The sequence below is a fragment of the Callospermophilus lateralis genome, unplaced genomic scaffold (assembly GCF_048772815.1).
Source record: "Callospermophilus lateralis isolate mCalLat2 unplaced genomic scaffold, mCalLat2.hap1 Scaffold_129, whole genome shotgun sequence".
Lineage (NCBI taxonomy): Eukaryota > Metazoa > Chordata > Mammalia > Rodentia > Sciuridae > Callospermophilus > Callospermophilus lateralis.
The window spans coordinates 3,384,539-3,396,405 of record NW_027512465.1 but is presented as its reverse complement, the minus strand read 5'-3'; the positions used below and the strand labels follow the sequence as shown (position 1 = coordinate 3,396,405).

The following is an 11,867-nucleotide window of genomic DNA, read 5'->3' as shown; positions in this document are numbered from 1 at the left end:
GGCAGAGTGTGCAATTTAATCACAAGATTTTAAATCAAGATTTGGTGTTCTTAGATCAAAAGTTACCAAAGAAAGTCACTGTTCTTGGAACTTTAAAAACACAAAGGTTGCAATTATTAAAAACAAACTAGTTAAAAGGCAAAATGCATCTTTTCAATACTGATTAGACAAGTGTCAACAGGTATTCAAAAATTTAAGCATTACTCCTGGTGACAGCCATCACAAAATCAACCACACTGGCTTCAGCTATATCACATGGGTCCCATATTGGAGGTTCTGTCCATCTCAGCTGGGTTTTCATGCATCAATTCTAGCACCTGCTGTCTGAAAGACCACCACTCAGCACCAAAAGAATTCCTCAGCCTCTCCACAGGAGTAGCAGATAACACTGGAGCAGTGGGCTTGACTACTTAGTTGGAGGGTTTTTTTTTTTTTTTTAAAGCATTTAACATTTAAAAACTGGGAAACAAGTCCAGAAAATGTTAAAAATTTCTCCTATCTTAAGGCACAAAGAATAAAGTTGCAGGTAGCTGATAAAAACCTGACATAAGTACAATTTAAAATAACTCAGAAGTATAAAATTTGTGAATTATTTTTCCTCAAGGGCTCTAGCTAATGCTGAAAACATCTTCTAGTTTCACTTGGTAACTGGACTTGGAAAAGACAAATCCTGGAATTTTCTGATGCTTAAAAGGAAATTATAGTCACCTTCATTGTCAAAAAAGTAATTACAAAGGGCATGTTGCTTGAAATTCTATAGTCACCTGAAAATTGAAATAACTTAAGGCAAGATCTCTTAAAATGTTTAGGTAGCTTCAAACTCAAACAGGAGGGCCCAAGAGACAATGTGCAGACGCACAATTACCAAACAAGAGAAGAGCAGGATGGGAGAGGAGGGCAGGCAGAGGAAAGGCTGTTGCCCTTAGCAGCCTCGACTTTCTCCTCAGCTGTTGGTTCGGGAGAGACACTGCCTTGAAGCCCAGAAAGGCTGTGTGATGGCTGGTGAGGCAGAGGTCTCTGCCTATTAATAGTTGCCACTGCTAGAAGGCTACAGGCATTGGCAAGCAAATGAGGTCTCAGATTTTCCTTGTCCCAGGGCAGGAATGCCTCCAGGGACCATAATGCAGGTCACACTGCACATTTTGTTTACAATGGGCACAAACACACAACAGGACTTTAAGCTTATTAAATTCAGAATATTCCTGAGAAGGTATCAGCTATGGGCCCAAGGTCCCAACATCACAATAACAAATATCAGCTAGTTCAGGGACACATTCCAGACACATGCAAAAGGCCTTCCTAGCAGCAGGTGGGTCTTTCCCCAAAACCTTACCTGGGTCCTCTCCAGAGAGGCACACACTCCCATGCACCTACCCTCCCAGGACCCTCCCCCAACACACTCCACAACCGAGTTGGCCTGCTGGCTACGTGAGGCTACTCATTAGACAAGGTGACACGGAAATTTCATGTAGAAGGCAGGAAGGGCCACTGTCAAGAGACCTTGAAAAGGAAATGAGTTCAGAACTTGGGGGTGTGGAAGGGTAGGTGAACCCACCAAGAAGTGGCCACCCAGTCAGGAAAGACCTGCAGACCAGCACCTCAGAGCTCCAGGTACCCTGACCGCTGCTCAGATGAAGTGGATCCAGCTCTCTTCACACTCCCCACGTGGCATGTGCAGAGCGTGGTTGCGACATGTGAGGCTGTAGTCAGGGCTGTCGTTGTTGTCCCAGTACTCAGCACCGGCCACTCGGTAGCGAAGGGCGAAGTGCACACGCGATCCAAGCTCTAGCAGGAAGGGTGGCACCGGGAAACCGAAGGCAAAGACGTCCTCCGTGCTTTCAGAGCCTGCCGGCCCGCGCCACCGCGCCACCGCTTAGTGCGCATTGCGCCAGCTGGAGAAGGTGTAGCGCACCGCCACTTGCTTCTCGAAGGCCACGTTGCGCACGCGCACCGTACCACTGATACCCAGATCGGAGCAGGTGACCCGCTCCAGGCACACGAGCTGGCGCTGCAGACGCTCGCCGAAGTCAGCGGCCTCGACAGGCGGTGGGAAATCTGGCACCAGGCACCGCAGAGTGAACTCCAGGTCCTGGCTGCTGCAACACAGGTCCGAGTTGATGGCTAGCCGTGACAGCACGTGCAGCGGCACTGACGGGTCATCTCCCGCATTAAACACCTTGACCTGGGCCAGCTCCAGGCCCAGAGCATCTGCGAAGCGCACGCGGAGCTGCCGGCTGCAGCCTGGCCGACACGCAGCCCCCGGCGCACCCGAGGCCTTCGGGCGGCGCTCTGGGGAGCTGGGCAGTGAGCGCGCTCGCCTCAGGATGATGGGCCGCAGCTGGGGGTCGCAGCCCGTGGGGGCGGGGGCCAGCGGCGCGCAGCCCGGGCTCTCCGGGGGCCTACAGGGCCTCGGCTCCGGGGCTGCGCCCCTGTCCAGGTCCGATAGGCAGCTGAGGCTCCGGGGAGCAGGCTTCCGGAATCCCAAGGCTGGCGGTAGGATGGTAGAGCCTGGGCCTCTGGACATGGCGCGGCCGTCGGTCCGGCGGTGGGAGTCAGAACCGCGGGGCAATCTTACCACTCCTAGCCGGCTTCCTCCGTGTCCCCAGTCCTGTTCCGAAGCCACTGGGTGTCCGCCGGATCTGCAACCTTGCAGGGGACCCTGAGCCTGCCACGCCCTCCCCTCAATTCCTCACCTTAGGTCCTCGGCTTCACCCAAGGAGGGGGGGGGCACCAAGTATTTTCCAGGGCGCCAAGTGCTTCTCTGGTGGAGCTGCTCTGGCCACCCCGAGAGGACAGCGCGCACCTCCTCTCGCTCAGCTGGGCTTACGGGAAGGGCGCGCGGCCGAGGGCGCCTCCCACCTCCCCGTCCGTGGGTTTCTTCTCTGCACTGTTATATTATTAAAACTACTCAATAAACAGGTAATTTATTTGATGATCATATTAACTCAAATTTCAAGGGTACATTTTTTCCTTATACAAGTACAACTGACTTTTTTTTTTAAAGTAAACAGACAAGAAGAACCTACAGACATAGATGCAGAAATTCTGGTTAATGAGATTAATACAGTGAAAAAAGTTTGTGAAGGATCTTATCTGTTTCTTTTTTGTTTTTGTTTTGGTTTCAATGAAAGAAGAAGCAAGATCAAAGTGAAAATAAGGAGAGTTGGGGTGGGATTTGAGAACAGAAAATAAAGTATGAAGTGTTGCTCTAGGAGAGTGGAAGGGTAAGTGGACTATGATAATGTAACCCCATTGTGGGCCATCATGAGGGGCTTACGTGGAATTGAAGACTAGTCAGTATGACAGGAAGGTCAAATGAGTCATGTTGTCTGTGTAGGGCAACCTGGAGCACTAGAATGTCTGATTTAGTGATATCTGTGATTTCAACAACAAAGCACAATGGAGTGAGATAAGAACACAACGTTGAGTAAAGGGTAGATTTTAATTATTGACCTAGAAGCTAACTTTCTGTTCCAGAGAAGTGAGGATAGTGTATTTGATTGACCCAGCTATCCCTCTCTTCGGTCTATACCCAAAGATCTTTATAAAAGCATACTACAGGGACACAGCCACATCAATGTTTATAGCAGCCCAATTCACAATAGCTAAATTGTAGAACCAACATAGATGCCTTTCAATAGATGAATGGATAAAAAATAATGTGGCTTATATACACAATGGAATATTACTCAGCAATAAAAGAGAATAAAATCATGGCATTTGCAGGTAAATGGATAGAGGTAGAGAAGATAATGCTAAGTAAAGTTAGCCAATCCCCAAAAAACAAATGCAGAATGTTTTCTTTGATATAAGGAGGCTGATTCATAGTGGGATAGGGAGAGGGAGCATAAGAGGAGTAGACAAACTCTTTTTAGTACAGATGGTTTGGAGGAGAAGGGAGGGGGGCATGGGATGGAATGTGATGGTGGATTGTGATGATCATAATTATCCAAAGTACAGGTATGAAGACATGAATTGGTGTGAATATACTGTGTAAACAATAAGAGATATGAAAGATTGTGCTCTATATGTATAATAAGAATTGTAATGCATTCTGCTGTCATATATATATATATATATATATATATATATATAAAATATTACAATTTTAAAAATGAAGTGAGGATAGAAAGCATTTTAAACACATAAAGATGACCGTGGATCATGTAGTTTCCTCTGGTGTCAGAATTAAGACAAATAAGCACAATGGTGAGAATTTAGGTAGTCAGTCTTTGTCATACTTTGAATTTAATTTGGGCCTGCTGTGTTCAATTAAACCAAACCAAAAACAAAAACATAATTTTAAATTCAATAAAATAAATAAAGAAATTCTTTGGAAGATTTATTAGACCAGGAAAAATGTTGGTAGTAAGAGATGGATCAGATAGAAAAGATAGATTGATAGATTTAACAACTGGAACTAAATAAAATAAATCTACAAATTCAAATATAAATTTATTAAAACTTCAATTCTTAAATTTAAATAATCAGTCCAGCCTGTTTAGGTCTGTGAAAATCTAGAATTCTGCCAAAGAAAAAGGCAGTGGTTGATTGGATTCTGAAGCTGTGGGAAAATAACCCAATTCTGACACAGGAATTATATTCTCATTTTCACTGAGCCCCTAAGATATACACTTGAATAAGTATTCCAACTGTGGTGTAATTGACACAGTAATCCATGAGGGAACACACCTGGTAGTAGAGAGTGTCAGAATGCAGACAGTGAAAAATATTCAGAGAGAATGCATCTAAGTACAATGCTAACTGATAGTTTTCAGCAATGAAAGTTAAACTACAACATTGTGGTCATTGAAACTCAGTTTCATATGTAAGCAATAGTGAATAGTACTGGTTTACAAGAAAATCAAATATTTTATTATTCACTTGAAATATAAAGGAATTTCATGCTAGATTTCCCCCAACATGAAAAAGAAAGGAATGTATTATTATTATTATTATTATTATTATTATTATTAAATAGAGTAGTTGACTCTAATACAATTCCTAATCATTATTTAAAATGTTCATTAAAAATGATTTGACATGTCAAGGAAAAATTATGCTACTAAATGTGTTAATACAGTATATTTAAATAAAATTAGTTCCAAGTTAATATTGGGGATTTCATTCATGAAGAAAAACAAAATCATAAAACATGGCATATTTAAGGTCCTCTCAATATCATTATGAATATAAGTTTGAAGTGCAACAGAACTGTTTATTCCCTAGATATGTAGGTTACTACAACTGGCATCATTATTCCTGTTCTGAGAACTACTGTAATATGGATTTGCATTATGATGGTGAACAGTTCCCACTTGAAATAATATATCATGAGAAGATATTATTTCAATCTCCTATTCTCAGCCTTAAATATCCCATTATAATAAGAAAATGCCACTGATATTTTGTGGACTAAACCTAAGTTCTTTAAAGAAAACAAAATATTAGGCATCCTTTCACAAGATTCTTCTTCCTAAAGAACTCAAAAAACTTAACAACAAAAAAATGAATAACCCAGTCAATAAATGGGTAATTGAACTGAACAGACACTTCACAGAAAAAGAAATACAATTGACCAACAAATATATGAACAATGTTTAACATGTTTAGCAATTAGAGAAATGCAAATTAAAACTACTCTAAAATTTCATCTCATTCAGAATGGCAATCATCAAGAATATAGGCAGAAATAAATGTTGTTGAGGATGTGGGGTAAAAGGCACACTCATACATTGCTGGTGGCATTGCAAATTGGTGCAACCTCTCTGGAAAGCAGTATGGAGATTCCTCAGAAAACTCCGAATGGAACCTCCATTTGACTCCACTATCCCACTCCTTGATTTATACCCAAAGGACTTAAAATCATCATACTGCAGTGATGGTGCCACAGGAATGTTTATAGCAACTCAGTTCACAATAATAAATTATGGAACCAACCTAGGTGTCCTTCAATAGATGAATGAATAAAGAAAATTACATATATTTTCATTCAATGGAGTATTACTCAGCTTTAAAAAAATAATAAAATTATGGCATTTGCCACTAAGTGGATGGAGTAGGAGAATATCATGTTAAGCAAAATAATCCAGTCAAAAGAAACCAAAGGCAGAATGTTTTCTCTGATATGCTGATGCTAATTTACAATAGGGGGCAGGGCACACTAGGGAAGAATACAGTTACCTTAGATTATGTAGAGGGGAATGAGGGGAAAGAAGGGGAGGAGGTATGGTGGCAGGAAGCATAGTAGAATGAAACAGACATTATTACTTTATGTATATATATGAATGCATGACTGATGTGAATCTACAACATGTACAATCAGAAAAATGAGAAAATATACTTCATCTATGTATAATATAGCAAACTACATAAATCTATTCTATTGTCATCATGTATAACTAATTAAAACAAATTTAAAAATTAAAAAAAGAAAATCCTTTTTATATAACAAGTATACAACAAGGAAAAAAGCCTATGCAGGTAAGAAAGTCAAAGCAGATGTGGTTGCAAATAATTCTGTTCAATAGTTATCTGCTTGTTGATATAATTTACAAAAAATAAATCAATTAATGTCCACTTAGTTTTAGGTTCTAAGCACATTCCTTGATATAAACAACCTTGTATTTTATAGATGAGTCTGCATAAAGTTGAATCAACTAAAGAATGTTGATATTCTTTGTACACATAGAGGTGGCATTTTGACTGAGTAAGCTCTGAAACTAGCAAACTTGAGCTCTGTTGGATTTTACTTCATAGTACTCATACATGTAAAACCAATGCTTGCTCAAACTCTCTGCACCTCTTTCTTTTTAAAATTACATGGGAGTCTCAATTTATCAAATCCCATGTTTTTGAATGGGGACTTATAGAATGAACAAGTAAGATGATGCATGTTACCTGCCAGATGAATCACTTCTTTGCTGATGGAGTTACTTCTCTCTTTCCTTCTCTGTTTCCAAGGTGGTGGGAGATGTCCAAAGTTAAGATGAAATAATGACAGGTAGGGAAGAGTTGCCAAAGTGTGCCAATTAGATTTATAGATTTTGCATATGTGAAATGTAAAGCTGCTCTTTTAATCTACAGAAAATTCAGGTTTATTTATTACCCAGATGAATCTATTACTAGCTATGTGACTGTAGGCAAAAGTATAAGCACACATAGTTTTAGATTTCCTCTCTATCAACATAACAATATGAAACACAAACATGTGAAATATTACCAACTTTATGTTTATTTTTTATGCTTAAGAAAGGAATGCGTGTTGAAAGAACTCATAAAGAGTGTATTTGACATTTTTATTCATAAGAATATCCCCATTTATTCTATCAACATTACATAAATGAAGTATATAATATTCATTGGGGATTTTAAATTATTTATTTTGCAAACAAATATTTGATTTTTAAAATTTTTATTTATGTTTTGTTTCAAGGGATAGAAATCAGCAGCACTTAACCATTGAGCCACATCCCTAGCCCTTTTTATTATTATTATTATTATTATTATTATTATTATTATTATTATTATTATTTTTGGTTTGAGTCAGGTTGTCACTAAGTTACCTAGGGCCTCACTATGTTGCTGAAGCTTGTTTTGAACTTGTGATCCTCTTGCCTAAGCCTCCTGAGCTGCTGGGATTAGAGTCATGCACCACCACATCAACCTAAATACTTTACCTTTATAATTAGCTCCAATCACTTATACATTTATACTACGAAGTACCAAAGGCAGTATCTCCTGCTGGGGGGGAGGGGAAGAAGTCCTCTAACTTTCTAAGCAATGTATAAAGGAAAGGCTACTGCCTAATGCAGGTGAGGTTAGGATTTCTAACTTAATATGATGTCCATACATTGAAGTGATGCTATTTTAAATTTTAGAATGGATGCACATGTCATTTCAAATAATAGGGCTTTGATAGAAATTATTTATAAGAGCTAAGCCTAAAAGAGTCAACAGGGAAGAAAATGGTAAATGTTTTCAAAACCCAAATGCTATTCCACTAATGAGATTGTCTTTAAAGTTAATAATCATTTAAAATGTATAGCCTCACACAAGTAAAATTCTCCATTTTATGATTTCATTTTCTACAGTTTCAGTTGTGTTGTTGACTGATTCAAGAAGACAAAGAAAATACTTAGATTTAGATAAAAAGTAAATATATGTGGAGATCACAATAATTTTTTACCTTTAAGTATAAAGAATTTAAATTATTGAGCAAAATTTTAAATTGTTATAATCACTGTTATCATTATTCTTTAAACTCATTTTCTTAAAAATCACATAACACAAAATGAAGTTTAGTTAGTAGGGGCCAGATTAATTTATTTAGATTTTAACAAACAACGTGTAAATGTTTTTACCTCTACATATCAAACAATAAATAGAAATAATAACTTAGGTAGTGAAAATACAATTGATATGCAGATAGGTTATTTCTTAACATATATTGTTTTCTATTTTATAAACAGGATCCAAAGTTTCTCATACAGCTATTGTTGATGCACTGGATGGAGATATTCATGAGTGCTTTAGAACTCCTTCTCTCTCTCTCTCTCTCTCTCTCTCTCTCTCTCTCGGCACAGAAGAGTTTTGCTCATTTAAACAAAATGTATCTTATTATGTAGAATTTTACATAATTTAATTTTTATTATATATTTACTTGGATTACAGACTCTGCTCTGTTTTTGGATATAATCCTATAACAACAAGTACTGTTTGTAAAACTTTTCCCTAATAGCATAGGTTCACATAGCCTAGTGAGCTTCACAGTGTACATCTGAGGAAAATATGCACTAATTGTGCATATATTTATATGTTTCACAAGTGAAATAATACTCAGGGATTTCGGGGAGGACAAAGATTCATTGTTTTTACATGTTCTGGTGTGAGGTGCTTTGTTCTTCCAGTACTGGGTCTTACACATGCTATGGACATGCTCTTCTGCAGAACTATATCCCCAGTCCCAGGCCCTTTGAGTTTTATTTGAAATCAGGATTTTTCTAAGTTGTCCAGGCTGGTCTCACACCGGCCATCCCACTGCCTTTGCCATCTGGGTAGCTGGAATTTCAAGCCTGCTGCCACAACTGGCTACAAAGAAAACAATTCTGATTTTAGTCTGTAAAAGATGGGAAAAACATTATCAGACATTCTGGGGAAAAAAATCAACAACAAAACAGAACTGAGATTTGGTTGATGCTTGGGTGGGGTTCTGTTCACTGGTTTCCATTAGTCCTAGCTGCTTCTCAGGATTCCCCTCTGAGGAATGAGCAGAGTTGTCTTCTGAATGACAACACACCACCACCAAGAATTGCACCTGGAGTTCAGGGCCCCGTACTGCTACAGAGTCACATATATTCTAGAGTAAGATAATTCCAAAATATACAAGCGCTGTAAAATAGCTGTTTCTTTCCTTTTTCTCTCTTTCGTATTGACCTTTAAATGACAAATTCCTTTTTATTTTGTTCTGGTACATTTAAAAAGAATTCTTTAAAAAAGCAGAAATATTATACAATGGAGAACAAATACATGGAATCTGTAAAACCAACTAAACTTCTCTGCCTTTTCACAGAAACGTTTATGGATCCTAGTTGAAATTACCTATCTCCTCTTCTTCTAGCTTTAACATTCTTTGATTTTGACAGATAAACATGTATTTAAAGATGATAGTGATTACTCTTATCAAATTTAATTTACTTTACATAATGGGCAGAAAATGGATGACTTACCTAACATATAAAGAAATATAATTTCAAACAACCAATGCTCAAATACAGAATAATACAGAATAACAACATAGAGTGGGGGAAAATGATCCACAGAAAATTAAACTATCTTGTTGACAAACACAATGCTATAAGCTTAGGCAAAATTCCCCATCATGCACAATTAATGTTTATGGATATTATTACTTAGTTGGGTCAGTAAATTTATTCAGAGCTTCAAATTGTATTTAGGGTATATAATTAAAGAATATACATTCTAGTGGATAATTAAAGTATTGTCTTAGACAAATTAAGTTATCTAATCACCATGATTATTCATATAGGTATTTAGAAAATCTGAATTATCTTCTCTATTCAAAAAATTTAATAACATAAGCAATTACCACTAAAGAAAATCAGGTGTCTTTGCATTTTATTTAAGTTTGATTTTCCTGCAACAATTCAACAAAATATGTAAAGAATTTTCCATTGTTCAGTGCAAACCTGGATAACTTTAGCTGCCTCTCCATGGGTATTCCTTCAAGAAGCCACAACATAAATCACATTTCTATGGGACACAACTTCACAATCGAAATGAGCAAAACCATATATGCATTTTATTAATGTTGATAGTTGCTCAAAAGTAATCAACCTTGCAATCAGCAAAAATGACCCACAATCCCTGTACTCAGAAACAAACCAAAATCCAAACATAATTTGTACTTTAATGGTCAATAATCATTTTAGTATTTGGATAAACTTTAATCAAAATTTTATCACTTGTTTCTATGTGTTAGTATCTGCCAGTTTATTGTAAAGTGGTTCAGCCTCCTTTGAACCAATATCCCCAAAATGTGAGGTTCAAGATATATATATATATACCCTTCCTCCTTTCTAATTTCCCCTGCTTATATATATTCCTCTCCTTTCTATATTCTTCTGCATTGCCAGCATGCTGCCTTGGGGTTTAGAAATATCATATATTCCAATCCGAGGGGAAAGTTGCCACAGGCAGCTTCTGCTCCACTCTTTGTCTTCTTTGCCTTTGTTCCTTTGTGCCAATGGCATTTTTTTCTCTGAAGTGATTATCAATGGCTTTCCGCACAGAGGGTGTAAGGAAAAGTTGAACAACAGCTGAGGATTAAGAGTAAGGGAATGCTGCTTCAGACTTCCTTACTCCATTCAAAAAGGACATATAATCATTCCTACTTTATGCAGCAACTCCAGTTTGCATAGAAATTTTATAATTTCCATACATCTGCATTCTCAAATGTAAATATGAACACCATTACAATTATGCAAGTATCCCTAAGAACTTCTGTATGAAAAATACCTGAATTACTTTCTGATTTGGACCTCTCTGCTTACACTGGGAGAGCCAATCAACTTGAGGTAACATCTGTGACTCTGAAAGTAATGGTAGGTAGAACTAGTTAACCATTCTGTGTACAAGGAAAAAAAATCCAAAAATGCTACTTTTGAGATCCTGATGCCACACTTCTTGGAAGAACTGATCCTCTGCTTGGCAAGTAGGGCTAATTACATTACTTGGACCCTGACAGTTACGGTAATGATTTTTTTTAGGTTACAGGGCCCGTTAGGAAGAATCTGACCCAAGAAAGAACCTCTCTACACATGGTGACAGGGGTACCAACAGCTTGAAATATCTGAGGAGGCTACAAAGTGGAGTTCCTTTGGTTTCACATAGCTGAGATTCAGCCAAGTCTCATTTCTCTTTGGAGGCTGAAACTAAAGGTCAGATACTAGAAAATAACTGAGCTTGAAAATGATCTTGTTATGTTTAATATTAGGCGTCAGCTTGGCTACAACTATGGTGTCCAGATGTTCTGACAAATGCCAATCTAAATGTTGTATAAAGATATATTTTTACACATAATTAACATTTAAATTAATATGCTCTGAAGAAAGAAAATTTCCTTGCATAATGTGAATGAGGCCTCCTAAAGGAAGAATTTTTTCTGCCTCCTATGCCCATTTCCTGAGTTTCTAGCCTACTTGTCCACCCTGTGCATTTCAGACTTCCCAGTCCCTAAAACTTCATGAACCAATGTTTTAAATAAATTGCTGTCTTTCATATGTATTTATGTGTGAAAATATATATAAATAGATAGATACAAATGTAGACAGACATATAGATACAAA

The 11,867-nt window shown here is 37.9% G+C and overlaps 1 pseudogene; it reads right to left on the bottom strand.

Moving 5' to 3' along the window:
• Window positions 1-1,054: 1,054 nt before the first annotated feature.
• Window positions 1,055-2,850, bottom strand: LOC143640166 (protein phosphatase 1 regulatory subunit 3D-like; annotated as a pseudogene).
• Window positions 2,851-11,867: the final 9,017 nt, after the last annotated feature.